A 19,672-nucleotide genomic window follows, 5' to 3' on the forward strand; every position below is an offset into this window, starting at 1 on the left:
TACACATCACATCTTTATGTGGTTTCAACACATAAACTTCAGACACTTACACTTTATGGTCCTTATGGATTAACAGCTGATCTCCCCACCCACTTCAGTGTGTTATGAACTATCAGTTTCCTTTTGACTATTTATCCTCTTCATCTACCAGTTGGAAGTGTTCACTAGATTTCTCTTTTCTTAACGTTTTTCTGCTTTGCCCTAGAGGACACTCCCTATTGTGTAGATGTATAGAAGTGGAAGTGAAGACCTTATTGGTTTCCTTACAGGATTACACAGCAGTTTTCAGATACTTGCCTGTATCTGTTTTTATGGATAGCTTTTCAAAGTACAGCCTTATTCTCAGTAAACTACATGGGTTTGAGCCCCCAGTCCCCACATGCAGGGGGAAAGCTTTGTAGGTGGTGAAGCAGGGCTGCAGGTGTCTCTGTCTTTCTCCCTCTCTATCTCCCCCATTTCCCTCTTGATTTCTAGCTTTCTTTGTCCAACAAATAAATAAATAAATAAAACCACCCAAAAAGTGTAAAAAGAGAGAGAAGGATATGGAAAAAAAAATGACACCTACAACACTGTTTCACTGCTTGTGAAGTTTCCTTCTGCAGGAGGGGACTGGGGGGCTTGAACCAGGGAACCAGGATCCTTGTACATGGTCCCATGTGCATTCTATCAGTTGTGCCACTGCCTGGGCTCTAACTTCTTTGTGCTTGATAATTATTTCTGTATTGCCTGTTCCTTCTCTCTAGGACTTTTATTGCTAGTTGGTACTGCTTGATACCTCCATTGCCTTATCTTAGTCTAGTTTACTGCCTTTACTTTCATTTTCTTGTAGTTGTTCATTACAGGGAATATCCCTTACTTTACAGGTACTGGTGTCAGTTAGCAGTGCTTGTTTACACACTGCCATACACTGGATCTGGTCTCGGTACATTTTCACTTGTGATCATGATGGCAAGGACAGGATTAATCTCTTTGCCAAATCACCATAAATCAACAGGATTAATTTCCAAGTGTAATTCCATAACTCTGTATAAACACTTCATTTTCAGCTGTGATAGGGTATTTTCCCAATGAATGTTAAGTGTGTTGAGATGTTCTCTAGTTGCTATATAGAACGTACCATTAGTGAGTTACCTCATTATCTGTTGCCATTTAATCTGTTTTCCTACTACTTTCGTAAACGGGCACTTGAGTATAGCTGAATGTTCTTCTGTTTTCAGATATATATATATATATATATATATATATATATATATATATATATATATATATTTTTTTTTTTTTTTTTAATTACAGAAGGTGAAATGAGCTTCAACACTAGCCTAATCAAAATGTAATTGGTTAAGTCCCACAAGTAAATGCCACTGGAACATGAATATTAAGACAACTCCAGATAATCCTGGATTATATATTTGCTTCCATTATCCATGCTACAATTTTCTCCCATTATTATAAGTAACTGAGAGTCATTTTCATTCAAATGTGGTTGTAACTGTAGAGAGATTAAGTAATATGCAGATGTGTATATTAGTATGCCTGAGTTTCCAGTCATTGCTGCACGTAACCTGTTTCACATGGCCAACTATCTTCCCCCATCTTGATGATAAGTTTTGCTTTGAAGAGAACAGTATCTCAACAGTACATTTGAGGGCAGAGCATAATTTCCACATGTTTAAGGTTAGCTCTTGGAATTGAGCCCAAGGATTGATCCCTCTAGGCCTTGGTCTACTACAGACATCATTTTGTATTATTTATGAGGTGTCGCAGATGAGCCCAATGTCCCAGAAGAGAGCCGTCGAACACAAGGAAGGAGGGAAGCATTCCAAGTTTTCCTCCAAGGAATTTACTCTTTCAGAATTTGCTCGGGTTCCTCTTGGTATTTAACCACTTAAACACATGGCTGGCTGGCTGCTGTGTCAGTTTTTTGGCTCTACCATCACTGGTTTATTTTTATATTTTAAAATAATTACATTTAGAGATAAAGTATGTTTAACACTCCTTTATGTTTAGCAAAACTGAAATGAACATGGCAGGGGGAACTTTAGAAGGAAATCCTTTGCTCTTTTATGTGGCTTTTCTCCCTAACTCTGAATTCTCTTGAAGCCTTCTTCATTGCAAAATGTCTCTTTTTATTTTTGGCCTTCTGTATAATTATCTAGAGTTCTATGCCATGTTTCAGATGATGATGTACTTCTAAATCTCATGGTGATACTAAGATTTGGAATATGAAGATGATCCCTAGGCTGTGCCTCAGAGATAACATAGCCATGGAGTCTGCTTTGGATTTCCCTTTCTAGAGTTACAGTGTACATTGGTTGGACCTGGAAAAACATTTTTCATGGCTACTGTTACCACAATCTGCCCCCTTCTTTACGTTATTGTATTTGATCTTATGTTTTCCAAGTGAACTTACAGCAGTCTTTCCTAAACTTAATTTTAAAGCCACGAATTCTTTAGCAGAGTGGCTGTCTGGTCGACTGTACTTGGGCTGATATATCGGCAGGATGCTGCCTGGTAGAATGAGAGAAAAAGAATTCCTGCTCAGTGGGTGCTGAGGTGAGTGAGGTGAACCTGTGCATGTAGATATTTAATAGGATCCTCTGGGAGTTCTGCAAGTTCAGTTGGGAAACAAAATATTCCCATCTGACATGGACATCTTCTGAAATATTCACGAAGGAGACCTTCTGTTTAAAAGTCAGTGGCTGACTTTGCTGCTGAAAAAAGGCCAAGACTTAACAGTCACTTCTCCTGGATAATGTTCATCTTGGTTTTCCAAGACTCTGCATTTAATGGATTAATTAATTTTAAGCTATTGTTTTCTCTGCAGTGAACATGAATACACTGAGAGATATAACCCCACAGTTTCTGTGTGACATAATTTTGGATAAGAGGCTAGCTGATGTTTGTCGTCTTTGCCAGTTTATTTTTAATTTTTTATTAATGACCTAACAGTGGCATGTAAGATTATAATATTTTAGGAGTATAGTTCTACACTGCACCTGAACCAAGTTCTGCATCTCCTCTCCCTCCACATACTCACAATATCAACTACCATAGTTTTTACAAAGTCTTAGAGACAATTTGACTATTTCTTTTTTCCCCCCAGTTTTTCTAGTTTGTGTTTTAATTTTCTGTATTTCTTATATGAGTGTGACCAATTGGCGGTTGTCTTTCCCTCATTTCATTAAGCATAAACACCTCCAGTTCTATCCATTTTGTCCCAAAGGACACAGCACCATCTCTCTTAAATTACAAAGTAGTGTTCCATTGAGTGTACACCCCATAACTTATTCACCCAGTAATCTGTCTGTGGGCATGTAGGTTTTTTCTACCCCTTGGCTGTTGTGAATAATGCATTTATGAACATAGGCATGCATATGTCTCTTCAAATTAGTATTTTCATATCCTTTGCTAATGCTGGAACATAAGGCATTTTCATTTTTTTCCCAGGAATTTTAAACTTTATTCAGAAAAATTGATAAATTAACATCCTTGGCTGAGAGAGTGTGTATGTGAGAGAGAGAAGCCCCCCACTCACATTTTGAGGGGAGGCCCATGAACATTATAACACATGTATTCAACCAGGTGAAAATAATAATAGTTTAACTTTTTATGTTTTAATATGTATTCCTTCGATATTTATTTTTTAAAAATATTTTCATGATCTTTATTTATTTATTGGACAGATACAGCCAGAAATTGAGAGGGAAGGGGGTGACAGAGAGGGAGAGAGACAGAGAGACAACTGCAGTACTGCTTGATCACTCACAAAGCTTTCCCCCTGCAGATGGGGGCTGCGGGTTTGAACCTGGGTCCTCGAACATTATAGCACATGCGCTCAACCAGGTGTGCTGCCACCCAGCGCCTGATAGCTCTTTTTTTTTTCCCCCAGAAGCACTGACAAAGACTTCCAGGACTATGCTGAACAGTCTTGGTGAGAGGAGGATGACCTTTTCTAGTTCAGGATTTCAGAGGGCCTTCCAGATACCAAGTTATAGATGCTACTATGACTCCATCCTTACTTCTATGGGCAGATGACCTTAGCAATGTGTCCTGAACCCTCACATCTCCAGAGCTCTGGTCCACTGGGGAAAGATAGAAACAGGCTGGGGGTCTTGATCGACCTGCCAATGCCCATACTCAGCGGAGAAGCAGCCACAGAAACCAGAACTCCTACCTTCTGCTCCCCATAAACAACCTGGATCCAGACTCCCAGTGGAGGAGAAGTGATAGGATGAAGCTAAGAGGACTCTGCACTCCAGCTCCATCAGCACCCAGAGAGAGAGAAGGAAAAGGAGAGGGACATATGGAGGCAGTTATGACGTCATGAGTGGCTTGGAGGGGAAGAGAGGACTGAATCAGAAAAAGAAGGGGCAACTGTGTATGAATGTGGACAGATAGTTGTAGAGAAGATGGCTGGCCCATGTCTGCAACATTAGGGGAACTGTGGTGGATTGCAGTGGGGAGACTGAAGATTCAGAACTCTGCTGATGGGAATGGTGTGGATTTAACTCCTGTCAACATGTAATATAAAAATAAATAAATTAAAAAAAAGGTTTCAGTGGGAAAGCTTTCAGTTTTTTCTCCATTGAGTTTATTATCCTTGGGTTTGTCATGTGACCTTTATTATGTTGAGGAATTTTTCTTCTATTTCTAATTTCTTTTTTTCTTTTTAATTATTTTTTTAAATTTTATTAAAATTATCTGTCCACATTATAAACTTTAGAGTTTCTGGTCTTAGATTTTGTCTGGATTTATTGTTTTAGATGGTAGAATATTTACAGTTTTATTGAAGCAGCAGTTGTTTGCATGAATTAAGTGCTTTCGTTTATTTGACCAGAGCACTGCTTAGCTCTGGCTTATGGTGGTGCTGGAGACTGAATTACGGATCTTTGACCCTCAGGCATGAAAATCTTCATACCTATCCATATACTGTTTCCCTAGCATGACATAAATTGATTTGAATAGTAATAATATTTTAATGTGTGGAAGACTGTAGGAGAAAAATTACACATTTACTTTTAAAATGTTGGTTTTCCAAAGTGGTTTTGCTAGTAACTATTAGTAATTAATTAATTAATTAGTAACTATTAATTAATAATCAATAGTAATTAATTAGTAACTATTAGTAATTAATCTATGCATATGATATGTGTGTGTGTGAAAGCATGTAAATTAGTTAAAATATTATAGGACTCATTGGATTTTTCACTTTGCCTATATAATAGGAAGAAGACCCATTAAATTGCTTGATTTTATTGAGTGTTGACCTGAGATTTTAGTAGAAAGGCTTCTGGGTTTATATCTAATCAGTTATATTCAAAGTAAGGATGTTTATATAGTTCCCTTGGATTGAGTTTTTTTAAAAACTTTTTAAAAAATTTTTTTAAAAAATATTTATTTATTTATTTTCCCTTTTCGTTGCCCTTGTTATTTAACATTGTTGTGGTTATTGATGTCATTGTTTGCCGGGATAGCCTGAGGGTGCTTCTTCCCGAGCTAGTGCTCTCTGGATTGGAGAGAACTCAACTGGAGCCGATCTAGGCTGCTGCGTGGGAGAGGGATCCAGAACTCGTGCCGCACTAACTTTGCAGGAGATACACTCTGGAACTCTCGGAGCCGGAAAGCAATTTCCAAGTGTCTTTAATTTCCAAGTGTCTTTAATCAGAAGAGCAGCTGTTTTTATACTCTCCAAGTAGGGTGGAAACAGGATGTGATATAGAGAGGGTGGAGCTAAAAGTGACTGGTGGAAGATCAGGGTGTGACAAGAAGAGGATCAGGGTGTGACAAGGAGAGAGGGTGGAGCAGGTGAGAATTCTACCACTAAACCATCAATGCCCTGGAGGGAGTGTGGTGCTTTATGTAAATGTAAAAGTGATTTATGTAAATAGACCAAAGCTTTGAATGGGATTAAATCTATCCCTATATAGGCATATGGTTAAGCAGAAGCCAGGGGGAGCTGGCATACTATCCAACAATTGTTGTTGGATAGGACAGAGAGAATTGGAGAGAGGAGGGGAATACAGAGAAGGAGAAAGAAAGACAGACACCTGTAGACCTGCTTCACAGCTTGTGAAGCAACTCCCCTGCAGGTGGGGAGCCGGGGGCTTGAACCAGGATCCTTACTCCGGTCCTTGTGCGTTGCACCATGTGTACTTAAGCAGCTGTGCCACTGCCTGACTCCCAAGTTGTGTATTTCATTGCAACAATGTCTCTCCATTTCTAGAATAGTGTCCATAAATAGATTATTTAGTTTTTGACATAATTTACTACTTCTTCAAAGTTCACTTTAACATAATTAAAAATTTCCCCTACTTAGCATTATTTTAGAAGTTACCCTTGTTTTCTTTGTTCATAGCCTCTTTCACAGCTGAAATAGCAGCTAGAAATTTTTATTCATTCACTTAGCTTAAGTATATTTAAAATCAGTACGTGAGGGTAATGAAAGACTTTGAGCCTTCAAAGAAATACATATGTAAAATTAAATAACTTGCCTCTAAATTTATTATTTATTTCCCCATAAGATGGGCATACTCTAATCTGATTCTCACATTTTTCTCCGTAGTTCAGTGTCTAGCTGATTTTTTTTTTCTACTAGGGGTAGTGCTGGGACTAGGTGCCTACATGACTCCCCTGCTTCCAAGGGGACTTACCTCACCCCTCCCTCCTTTTTAATGTCTTTCTCTCTAATTTTGAAAGAGGGTTAAAAGGACACCTTCACCATTGATCTACTTACTGTTTGTGAAACTCCCCCTCTGCAGGTGGATACTGTAGACTCAAATCCGGATCCTTGTATGTGCTAACATGTTTGTTCTATTAGATGACCCCCACCCAGCCTCTATCTTGTAGGTTTTTTCCCATCACAGTTAAGTTATATAACATTCTTTTTCCACACCTGTAAAATGTAGTAATCATCCTCTGCATATCTCTGTGGATTTATCTTAGAAAGTTTTACCTGCCCTTCTGATCTAATCTAATATCCTGACTCCTGCCCTTTGGTACACTTCACACATACATTTTATTATTTTTCATGCCATGTTCTGTCATTCTAGACATTCCCCTTTCTTTTTGGATGGTGAGTTCATAGACCCGTGTCAAAGATCAACATGTCTTACTCCCTTCCATGTGCATGGTGGCTGCTGGGAAATTAGAATTATAAATTATGAGTTAAAGTTTACATTATCATCTAGGTTTAGAATACACTTGAAATGAACTCAACAATGATTCAAGTCTTTCTGGTATTTTTTGAGTAAATTTTTAAGAAAATAACAAATGACCCTAGTAGCTGGCAGCTAGGCTGCAATGTTCCCAACTGAATGTGTAAATACTTCTTGTTAATATAATATAAATAATCAGACAGACTTACTCAATGATTGCATCTGAAGCAAGACTGAGACAAGGATAGTCTGAAACCATAAATGTAATTCCATTCCCTTCTCTTATGACTGCTACGAGTGAGTGCTGCCTTTCTCTTAATCACCCTGAACAAACCCAAACTAATAATAATTTTCTCTTAAGACACCTTCATTCATTTTAATTTTTTTCTTGATTAGTTAGCCTGATAAAGAAGTCCTGATGGATACTAAATTTAGAACATCATAAAGCCAAATTCCTCCTACTGGTACTCTGCCAAAAATTTAAATGACCTGTTTACCCTCAAGAGTGGATTAGTCACAAAAGAGTGAAAGCCACTCACTGTCAAAGAAGATATTCCTGCAGAAATGGTAGTTCCTGTTATGGAGCTCAAAAGGGTAGGTGTGGATACAAGTGGGTCATTCTTTGTACGAACTGCCCCAAACTGAGAAAGATCATTTTGTTTTAGAGGGAGAAAGAGAAGAGAGAGAGAGAGAGAGAGAAGAGAGAGAGAGAGAGGCTGACTCTTTAGTTGTTGGGTAGTATGCCACCTCCCCCTGGCTTCTGCTTAACCATATGCCTATATAGGGATTTACTGATCCAAAGCTTTGGTCTATTTACATAAATCACTTTTACATTTACATAAAGCACTCCCTCCAGGGCATTGGTGGTTCAGTGATAGGATTCTCGCCTGTTCCGCCCCCTCCTTGTCACACTCTGATTTTCACCAGTCACTTTTCTCTCCACCCTCTCTATATCACATCCTGTTTCCACCCTACTTGGAGAGTATAAAAACAGCTGCTCTTCTGATTAAAGACAATTGGAAATTGCTTTCCGGCTCCGAGAGTTCCAGAGTGTATCTCCTGCGGAAGTTAGTGCAGCACGAGTTCCTGATCCCTCTCCCACGCAGCAGCCTAGATCGGCTCCAGTTGAGTTCTCTCCAAGCCAGAGAGCACTAGCTCGGGAAGAAGTACCCTCAGGCTATCCCGGCATTTAGTGAAAGTGATCGAATTGCAAGTGTTGGTGGCCAGTAAATTTGGACTGGAGGGCAGATCAGTGATGGTCAGAACTTCATGAAAAACCTCGCCTCTCCTGTAGTCAACGGGAAATAAAACATGCCTTCTGAGTGGGGGCAGTTAAATACTATATGACAGGGTTTAAGGTGGGAAGAATCATTCTTGATGAAGCTACAATCAAGGCAACTTTTCAAAGATAAATAAGCACGGGGAGTCGGGCAGTAGTGCAGCGGGTTAAGCGCAGGTGGCGCAAAGTGCAAGGACCGGTGTAAGGATCCTAGTTCAAGCCCCTGGCTCCCCACCTGTAGGGGAGTCGCTTCACAAGCGGTAAAGCCGGTCTGTAGGAGTCTATCTTTCTCTTGTCTATGGCCATACCACCCAGACCAAGCCCAATCTCTTCTGATCTCAGATAAATAAGCACGACACACTGGCTTGACAAGCAAGATATTAAGTAATTTGTTGCTGAAACAGCTTACAGATACATTCTTGGCCGACTTGAACTTCACCAGTGTGGGCCATTTCCATGTACACTGGCCACTTCCCACCTTGAGTGGTGGTCACCAATCTTCGCTACTAGCAAGACACTTAGTCCCACCCTGTGGAAGATAACTTCTCTTCGGAAGAATCTGAAACTGTTTGCCATGATTCGTGGCATTGATCTCTCTCAGGGAGAGCCATGACAGAGTGAAAGGCTAGATTCAGAGCATTAGTATCCAATTTCCTCCTCTTTCTGTCAGGCAGCTCTAAGGCACATTATTCAGAATATCCCAGTGGTTACTGAGGCTCTGTAGTAATTGCTCTGTACTGTTCCCTTTACTGGTGTTTCTTTTACTTGGATTTTCTTCCTTCCTAATTTATGCTATCTGGGGCCACCTCCTGAATAAACTCTAGGATCTCTAGTGACACGGCCATCCAGGTTGTTGTCTCAGAATCTTCTTTGGGGAAATGTTTAGGATGATGGGATAAATCATTATGTCCAGAAGAATGAACTTGGCACCCTTTTCCAGTCCTTAGCTAATGACTATGTTGTTTAGTGAAAAAAAAAAAAAAAGGAGGGTGGGGGGAGGAGACTGCATTCATCTCAGCTGTATTTTATGTATCAATGCAGAAATATGGAAAACGATTTAGAGTTCATGGCTCATTTTGAGAAAAAAAAAATTTGCTCCAAGCCATCTGCAAAAGTAGTAAAATGATCCCAAGTGGAACACAAACACTTGAAGCAGTTTCCAGGCACATCAGATTGTTGTCAGCAGAAAGAAAAATATACACTATGGGGAGAAGCAAGAAGAGAGAAGGAGTCTGGAAACTCAGGAGTTTTGTAGATGAGGAAAAAACAATGTCAGTGTATGAGCTACGCAAGGAGCCTTGAGGCTTTCACCTGGGTGTTATCCAGATGGCTGAGGACCTTGGAAGCTGTGAAGTGGTTCTTGCCAGGTTCAGGAACGCTGATGATGGGTTGTAGGCGAGAGGACCCAGAGGTAGGACCACTCTTGTCCCCTTCTTGTATTCTCCTGGTCGTGCTTAGTGGCTTGAGCCAAGGTAGGAACAATGTTTCCGTTACCAACAATATAGTAGTTAAGTGTGCTCCATGGGGATTCTGAAATATTTACTGGACAGTAATCATTACAGTTTCATTATTTTCCCAGTTTTCATTATGACCATATTAGTGTCCAGTTATTTTCAGCAGCTGATAGAGTTTTAGTGAGAAATGGCAAGAAAATTGCTCCTAGTGAAAGGAAGTGGTGACTTCATCTGGTTTCCGTGAACCATCATGCCTGTGCCCTTCAGCATTTAGAAGTGAGAGAAGATTGAAAAGATGTCCACACAGGTGGTGGTCCTGTCCGTTCCATTCTTTTAGGAAATGCGTTCTGACATTCTTGAATTCTGTGCTCTCTGTGGGACCTTATTCTGGAAGAGAAGGGAATGCTAAAAGAAATCTATTGGAGACTTCAGTTCTACTGAATCTCTCTCTCTCTCTCTCTCTCTCTCTCTCACACACACACACACACACATTTTTATTATCTTTATTTTTTTATTGGATAGAGACAGCCAGAAATGGAGAGGGAAGGGGGAGATAGAGAGGGAGAGAGACAGAGAGACACCTGCAGCCCTGCTTCACCACTTGTAAAGCTTTCCACTTTGCAGGTGGGGACCAGGGGCTTGAACCTGGGTCCTTGCACATGGTAACATGTTTGCTCAACCAGTTGTGCCACCACCTGGCTCTTGAATCACATATTTTTTTAAATTAATTTTTTAAATATTTATTTATTTTCCCTTTTGTTGCCCTTGTTGTTTAACATTGTTGTGGTTATTGATGTCGTTGTTGTTGGATAGGACAGAGAGAAATGGAGAGAGGAGGGGAAGACAGAGAAGGGGAGAGAAAGACAGACACCTGCAGACCTGCTTCACCACCTGTGAAGCAACTCCCCTGCAGGTGGGGAGCCGGGGGCTGGAACTGGGGTCCTTACACTGGTCCTTGCGCTTTGCACCATGTGTGCTTAACCTGCTGCCCGACTCCCTGAATCACATATTTTTAAATTTTTATTTTTTGATCTGTCCACATGAGGGTTCCGCTGCTCTGGATGGACTGCCTTTTTACAGATACAGACCAGAGATAGGCAGAGAGGGGAAAAGACTGCAGCGCTGAAGCTTCCCCTAGAGCAGTCATGACTAACATGACAAAGTAGTCTCCCTCTCAGATAAGCCAATCTGCTTGCCCTTGAATCAAGTTTAGAACGTGATAGAGTGCATACCTGCTCTGCATGAGGGCCCCATATGAGCCTCCAGCCACCATACGGGAACTCCATGAAAGAGGAAGCTTTCCTCAGCAGTGGAACTGTGCTATGATGCTTCCCATAATCCCCACTTCTCTGTTTCTTACCAGAACTCAGTCAACCAGAGTTCAGCAGGAGTAGTGATATTGCACAGGCATGAAACCCCCTCCTTTAACTGTTTTCTGTCTGAGAACGTTTTGTAAACCCCTGTGCAAAATCAGATAGGAAATAAGCATGTGTGTGTGCTTTTCACCACTAACGAAGACTTTAGAGTTTACATGTGCTACTACTTCTATATTGTTAGCATCAGTGAGAAAAATTAATAAAACTTACTTGAGGGGGCTGGGCAGTAGTGCAGCGAGTTGAGTGCACGTGGTGCAAAGCACACGGACTGGTGTAAGGAACCCGGTTCAAGCCCCCGGCTCCCCACCTGCAATGGGGTCGCTTCACAGGTGGTGAAGCAGGTCTGCAGGTGCCTGTCTTTCTCTTCCCCTCTCTGTCTTCCCTTCCTCTCTCCACTTCTCTCTGTCCTGTCCACCAACAATGGCAGCAACAACAACAACAATAAACAAGGGCAACAAAAGGGAAAAAATAGCCTCCAGGAGTGTTGTTGTGCGCGGGCCGCGGAGAAGAGAGAGAGGGGGTCTGGAGCGAAGAGGAAACACAAATCTTTATTTGCGCTGGCACCTCAGAGTTGGGTGCTAGAGAGGCAGGTTGGGCCACGTGGAGGTAGCGAAAATGGCCGCCTCACGCGGTAACCTTTCCTGCGTCTAAGCACCGGAGTGAAGCGCTGGCAAGAGAGCGAGGTGCGGAAGAAGAAGGGCGTTTATAGGAGCAGCTTTTATAGGAGTGGCTTTCCCGAGAATGGGAAGGGGGAGGAGTAACCATAGCACTCCAGGATAGGATGATAACTCTCGTGAGAATGGGAGGGGGGAGGAGTAACCAGAGCACTCCAGATATCGCAGGGATATAGACAATGCCCTGAGGGCACAACATGGCTGAACAGGCACTCCGAGAATGTCCCAACTCTCGCGGGAACTAGCAGTAACCTGAGGGGACAACATGGCAGATGTGACTGCATCAGCACAATTTCACAGCACAGGAGCAGTGGCTTCGTAGTGCAGGTACTGAGCCCCAGCGATAACCCTGGAGGCAAAACAAAACAAAACACAACAACAAAAAAACTTACTTGATTTTTTTCTTTGAAAATTTCCCTTCATTTTTGTGGATCCAGGGCTTCATAATGCATATTTTCACTGATCCAGGGTCAGCTTTTCAGTTAGCAAGACAAAGAGAATGAGGCAGAAGGGAAGAGAGAGACCATAGCCCCAGAATCTTCTCTATTTGTTGAGACTCTCCTGACCCTGTACTGTTCATGATAACACACTCCCTCTGCATGGTGAGCCATTTCTAGGCCCCTGGAACTTTTAAAAATTATTCTTTTTAAAAAAAAAATCTAAATTTTTGTAGAGAAACTGGAAAGATGTATAGTTTCCCCAAATGCCCCTGACAGAAGGCACTATCTGCTAGCAAATATTATGTCAACGTTACAGTAGTGACTATTGAGAGAGCAACAGAATCTAGAATATAATGACCAGAAAAGGATGAGGTAACAACTAATACTTTAGGGGTTATGTATCTATAAAAGAAAATGGTGGGGGCTGGGTGGTAGCACACCGGGTTAAGCACACATGGTGCAAAGTACAAGTACTGCCACAGGGAACCCGGTTCACGCCCCTGGCTCCTCATTCGGGGGGTAGGGGAGGGTCTCTTCACAGGCGGTGAAGCAGGTCTGTAGGTGTCTATTTTTCTCTCCCCCTCTCTGTCTTCCCCTCCTCTCTTGACTTCTCTCTGTCTAACAACAGCAGTACAATAATGACAGCAATAATAACCACAACAATGGAATAAAGATGGCCGCAGGAGCAGTGGATTCGTAGTGCAGGCACTGAGCCCCAGTGATAACCCTGGAGGAAAAGAAAGAAAGAAAGAAAGGAAGGAAGGAAGGAAGGAAGGAAGGAAGGAAGGAAGGAAGGAAGGAAGGAAGAAAGAGAAAAAGAAAATAGTAATGGATGGTCTGATAGCCTGACAAATCAGTGGTTTGAGGTCCCAATAGTGTATCTTTGTTTATTATTTCTTCTTTACATAAAAAGGGCTAGTGCCGTTTGAATGGATTTCTTTTCATTATTATTTTTATTATTGGACAGAGACAGAGAGAAGTTGAGAGGGGAAATAGAGAGAAAGACAGAGAGACATCTGAAGCCCTGCTTCACCATTCATGAAGCTTTCCCTCTGCAGTTGGGGATCCGAGGTCCTTAGAACCTGGGTCCTTTCACACTGTAGTGTGTGCACTCAACCCAGTGCACCACTGCCTCCATTTGAATGAATTTCTTAGCTGAGAAATTGTTGAGAAGATATTAATAGTAGAGAAAGTAGAACAGAGTTTTAGGTGGAGTTAATTCTGTGGGGGCAAATTTGAGATGATTAAGATGAATTAGTTCTGGATTATTCACCTGTGAGTCCTTTCGTTGAGTCCGTGCTCACTTTAATTAGACGGCATACTTTATTTTCTGGTGGCTATCTCTCTTGTTGGATTTTTGCTGAGTATTGTTCCAGATTTAGTGACTGATGCCAGTGAGATAAGTGAACGTCAGGTGACACACTTGGTTTGTAATATGTCCTCAATAGATGTTTACTAAACATCTAAACATTTGAAGGGCCTGGGGATAGCTCAGCCAGCAAAGCACATACCTTACAGTGCACCCATGGATAGGAGCACTGTGAATAGAACTGGACAGAGTTCCATGGAAGGTGAAACAGTGCTTTGCTATTTGACCCTCTCTCTCCTCTTACATCTCCTTCTGACTCTCATTCCCTCTGAATAGTAACTGGACTGGGAAAGCTGCTCAGTGTTACTGTGCAGATACAAAGCCCTGGGCGCATTCTCAGGCTGCAGGGAACCACTGTAGGCTGATTTGAGCTTCTCTTCCAGAAGACGAAAAATGATGATCAAATAAGATAAAAGGGAGTGTGGATTTTCTCTTCCATCTTTCATTAGATAAAACCATTTTTAGATAAGACCATTTTGGGGGAGCATTGGGGAATGGAAACGTGACCAAATTGGGGAATGTTTGTAACATCTGTTAAGGGGAAAGGCAGTAGAGATGAATTGGAAAAAAAAATTACCAAACTGAATTAGTGTCCACTCGAGACAGCATAAATGGCTTTTTCTTTTTCTTTTTCTTTTTTTTTTAAGGGCAATTAGATACAATCTCCATTCTTTGGTTACTCAGAAATCAAGAAAAGCAGATAAGGGACTAAGTTCAAGGCTTGCAAGATATAAGGCAGACAGAGGAATTCATACTTCAGAGCATTTGGTAAGAGACTGACATGATTGACCATTGTATCTGATGGCCTAGAGAAAGTGTAGGGTTGACTGTATTCGGAATTACATTGGAAGAGGAGAAAAGAAAAACAATTTGAATGGTAGAAGTCTTAGAGGTGGGATGATCTGTCTTGTGATGAAGTTCAAGTTAAGGCTGGGTTTGTGGGTTCCTGTTTAATTATTTTCACAATTTAGTAATTATAAACATTTTAGTATTGTTTAGCAAAATTAGATTATTTAAAAGAATCTTTTTTGTGAGTCAGGAGCAAGTAAAATGAAAACAATCAAATGAGTTTAGTTTGCTGAATTCTATGTGCTTTTAAAACTTCGCAGTCAAATTAATATTATTTGACTAACTGACTTTCATAGATGGGAGAATGACTTACGTAACAGTCATTCAGTGCCTTTGCTAGCCAGTTTTATAATGTTACATGTGCAAACACCTCATAACTTATGCATGTTTTCCAGTGAGAATTACATCATAGGTCGAAAGAAAATAAGTGTATCCATGATTCTTAGATATTACATAATCTAGGAACTTCATAACTTCCTAGTTACATAATCTGAACATATTATATAACCTAATGATTCCTTACAAGGGGGAAAATTACATTCTTATAGAAATGCAGTGGGATGATTGAATAGTGTGTGTGTGTGTGTGTGTGTGTGTGTGTGTGTGTGTGTGTGTGTGTGTGATTTTGGAAATGTACAAATACTTAATACTAGTTAAATTGATTTGGCCACTCGTGTCTACTCCTTTAACCATCCTAATGAGCATTTGTGCCCCTCTTATGTTCTAGGACACCAAGTGTTGTGATCTTTTCCGGCCCAGAAGTACACAGGGTTTTTCAGCACCACAGAGAGGTGCCCCTGTCCCCCATACCCTGTGTGACTTGTTGGCCGTTGTGTTCAGCCATTCCTGCTCCTCCAAGGTCCACTGAATTGGTTGTTATACAGGCAGAGTCTGTTTGTGACTTTAGACGTCATTGGTCTAATGATTGGCCATCTCCATCACATCTGCTCAAAGGCATGGTTGCCTCTAATTCTTGTTATCCAGTTCTTCATTGTGGAATCTGACCTTTTTGAGAATGAAGTTCAGGAGATAAAGTCCAATAACAGTCTCTGATCTAGTGTGTCCTGGTTATCTGTTTCCATTTACTTCCCTGCATCTTATTTGAATTCTGATCCCTCTCTGATTCAGGGATAAACTGAGATACCCTCTGCATTTTGAAATAAAGAAAAATTCAAATCTCTGTTGGTAGTGGGAATTAGTGTCCTCTGAAGCAGTTTGGTGGGGGTTGGTTTGGGGAAACTTCCATTTACTCAATTCTACCTTAAAGTATGAGCTGGGTTTCCCTCCTGAGTCTTTTGGTATGTAGTTACGGTGACAACAAGTCCTTTCCTCTAGATTCTTTTCCGGTGTGTAACAGCCATACAAGACAGTCCGTATTTGTGAGAGACTTCAGTGTATGGGCAGGCAAGAGTTTATGCTTAGCTGTTCATTCTGTCCAGCGTTTTCACTTCCTGGCAGACCTCTCCATACTGCTACTCCCATGTCTAGACTCTCTTCCATATAATTCAACACATATTTAAAAGAAAATTCTTGACTTTCATTTTGATGATGATACCTACCTGTGCTTGTTTTTTAAATATTGTATTATTTTGGATAGAGATGGAGAGAGATTGAAAGTGAAAGAGTAGATGGAAGGGAGAGAGAGAGAAGGAGAGAGAGAGACCTGCAGCACTGTTTCACCACTCATGAAGCTTCCCTGCCTTTAGGTGGGGAGAGGGGCCTTGAACCTGAGCCCTTGCACACTGTAATGTTTGTGTTGTACCAGGTTCCACTGTGTGGTCTCCCTACTTATGCTTCTTTGATATGTGAAACATCTGCTGTAGGTCTTAGCTAATGAAATTCTCTTTTTCTTCACATTCCAATCTATAGGAAGGAAGAAGACCATTATTGAAATATATCACACACAAATATATCAGAGGAAAAACTGACTTTCGTTGTAGTTAAAAATCATGTTTTCGGGAGTCAGGAGGTAGTGCAGCGGGTTAAGCACACGTGCAAAGCACAAGGACTGGTGTAAGGATCCAGGTTCGAGCCTCTGGCTCCCCACCTGCAGGGGAGTCTCTTCACAGGTGATGAAGCAGGTCTGCAGGTGTCTATCTTTCTCTCCCCCTTTCTGTCTTCCCCTCCTCTCTGTCCTATCCAACAACGATGACATCAATAATACTACAACAATAAAACAAGGGCAAGAAAAAGGAAATAAATAAATATTTTTTAAAGATCATGTTTTCCCTTTTTTTGATTGCTTATATTACCTTTACAAGTGCATGTGATGAGCTTTTCATGTTGTAGCTCTGTGGGAACACTAATTCAAGGTACTTTATGAGTTTGCAGCCAGCCTGCATTGACCTAATCCAGAGCAGGGCAGCCTAAGTTAGTGCAGTAAATCCACACATATACAAGGCGATTCCTTCTGAGGCTTGTAGATTTTTATTTTCTCAGAAATATGTTTTTTTTTTTTTTTAGTCTCTGGTACTCCGCTTTCAGATGAGGTTTCTACACTGGTTGAGATTGCTATATCTTTCAGTCTCTGATAATCAGCTTTCAGATGAGGTTTGTACACTGGTTGAGATTGCTATATCTTTCAGTCTGCACTGATCAAGATCTTTCCTTTTCTCTCTCTTTCTCTCTTTCTTTTTCCCTCCAGGGTTATTGCTGGGCTCGGTGCCTGCACCATTAATCCACCGCTACTGGAGGCCATTTTTTCCCCCTTTTGTTGCCCTTGTTGTTGTAGCCTCATTGTGGTTATTATTATTGCCATTGTTGACGCTATTTGTTGTTGGATAGGACAGAGAGAAATGGAGAGAGGAGGGGAAGACAGAGGGGGAGAGAAAGACAGACACCTGCAGACCTGCTTCACTGCCTGTGAAGCGACTCCCCTGCAGGTGGGGAGCCGGGGTTCAAACCGGGATCCTTACGCTGGTCCTTGCACTTTGCGCCACATGTGCTTAACCCCCTGCACCACCGCCCAACCCCCCAGAAATATGTTTTTAAGATACAGGTAGCGAAATATTTTTTGTGTGTGTCTACTGTTGTAAATTCTCTAATATTGGGGGCTGGTTGGTAGCGCCCTGGGTTAAGCGCACATGGCGCAAAGCATAAGGACTGGCTCGAGGATCCTGGTTCAAGCCTTTGGCTCCCCACCTGCAGGAGGGTCACTTCACAGGCAATGAAGCAGGTTTGCAGGTCTTTCTCTCTGTCTTCCCCATCTCTCTCCATTTCTCTCTGTCCTATCCAACAACAATGACAACAATAAACAACAACAACAGCAATAAAATGGAAGGTGTGGCCTCCAGGAGCAGTGGATTTGTAGTGCAGGAACCGAGCCCCAGAGATAATCCTGGAGGCAAAACAAAAACAAAACCCCTCAAATATTTGCTGTATCATAGTTCTCAAAGGAGCATGTGCTGTTTGGTATGATTTAGGTTTTTTTTTTGTTTTGTTCTGGGAACATTATTACCACATTTCATGATAATTTTATAAGTATAATTTTAATTAAAGTGAAAACTCAATAATTTGACTTCCTCTCCCATTAATGTTAAATCTTTGCAACCTTCAATGTCAGGGATTAAAATTAAAATGAGTTCAGCTGCCAAGCATATGCATTTTTCATTCAGGGAAAAGTGACTCAGTCTATTTCGACTAGTGACTGTTATCATTTATTGAATGTCTGTCAAGTCAGTTTGGTGTGGGAATGTGTGAACCCTATCAGTCATCTCACTCTGGTGCATAGCAATTCTGTAAGAGAGCATCTCCTCTCAGATGCAGAAACAGAAGCGCAGTGAAGTTGAAGGAACGTTGAGTGAGGTGGTGATAACAACTTACTACCCTGATTAGGACTTGATTGGTAGACCTTCACAGTACTTAAAGCTTTTACAGTAGAGCCCTGCTACTGGCAGTCTCTTATTTGGATACCACATAGTTTACTAATAAATACTTTATTAGTGAACTCTTTCTGGTTTCAGTAGATAATTTTTTGTCATGCTGAATGTACTGGCAGGAGAAGGCCACACACTAACCCAGTCCTTCCTGCCTGCATCTGTTACCTGCACTGGCAACGAAATGACTTGGTTACATTTTATTTTGAATGTTCTGCAGTTGCTTTTTAAAGGTTAAATAACCAATTGATAATAAATATTGCTTAATCTGTATACAAAAGGAAATCAGATCTTCATACTGCTGTTAGTAAAATAAAAACCCTTTCCTCCTAGAATTTGGCAGAGTCTTTCTCCAGGAGGAGAAAGATGTTTGTGTGGGTGGAAGAGAGAGAGAGAAAATGTGCAAAAGTTGCCTGAGGAATGTAAGCGATTGGTAAAAATAAGTTTAAGTGATGATCTTAACAGAACTTAATAGCTTTATCTCACTAATGTTAACACTTGCCTTTTAAAAACCATAGCATTTAGGGGCCAGGGAGTGGCTTACCTGGCTGAGCATAAACATTACGGTGTGCAAGGGACAACGGTTCAAGGTTCTCATCTTCAGGGTAGAAGCTTCACAAGTGGAGAAGCAGTTCTGCATATCTCTCTCTCCCCATCTCTCTCTTTCTCCTCTCTGTCTCTATCCAAAATAAATAAATAAAATATTAAAAAATAAAATTAAAATGATAGAATCTAGTGTTGCTCATTTTTGTTATAAAACCCAGTTGAACTTATTGAATAGCAACGAATCACTGTATATTTGATAAAGTGCTTGTCCTACTTACAAATTCGTGCTTCTGCACAGAAACGGTTCATCTTAAGGGCTCAAAGTTTAAAAAGAGCATTCAGTTAACAGTGGCTCTTATATGTGAAAGCTGCAAGACCACTTAGAACAGAGCTCTGTTCAGAAGTGGGCTCCACTTTGTACTGGAAATATCCTTACAAGACAGAGGTGGAACCCAGCTGCAGAGTGCGTGCTTTTCATGTCTGAGACTGTAGTTTCAGTCTTGGGCATCCTCAAATAAAATAAAATTTATATAGAATGCCTTTAAAAATTCAATTTATATGAATTTCACAGCTTATTTGTGCATTACCAGTCAACAGATTCTGAAATAATACACTGTGACTAATAATACACCGCTAATATACAGGGAAATACAAAA

The 19,672-nt window shown here is 40.9% G+C and overlaps 1 protein-coding gene across 6 annotated transcripts in view; it reads left to right on the top strand.

The window, feature by feature from the left end:
• Window positions 1-19,672, top strand: part of BICC1 (BicC family RNA binding protein 1) — a 326,137-nt gene that overhangs the window by 187,785 nt on the left and 118,680 nt on the right. The gene's annotated exons all lie outside the window — the stretch shown is intronic.

This window comes from Erinaceus europaeus, chromosome 1 (genome assembly GCF_950295315.1).
Source record: "Erinaceus europaeus chromosome 1, mEriEur2.1, whole genome shotgun sequence".
Lineage (NCBI taxonomy): Eukaryota > Metazoa > Chordata > Mammalia > Eulipotyphla > Erinaceidae > Erinaceus > Erinaceus europaeus.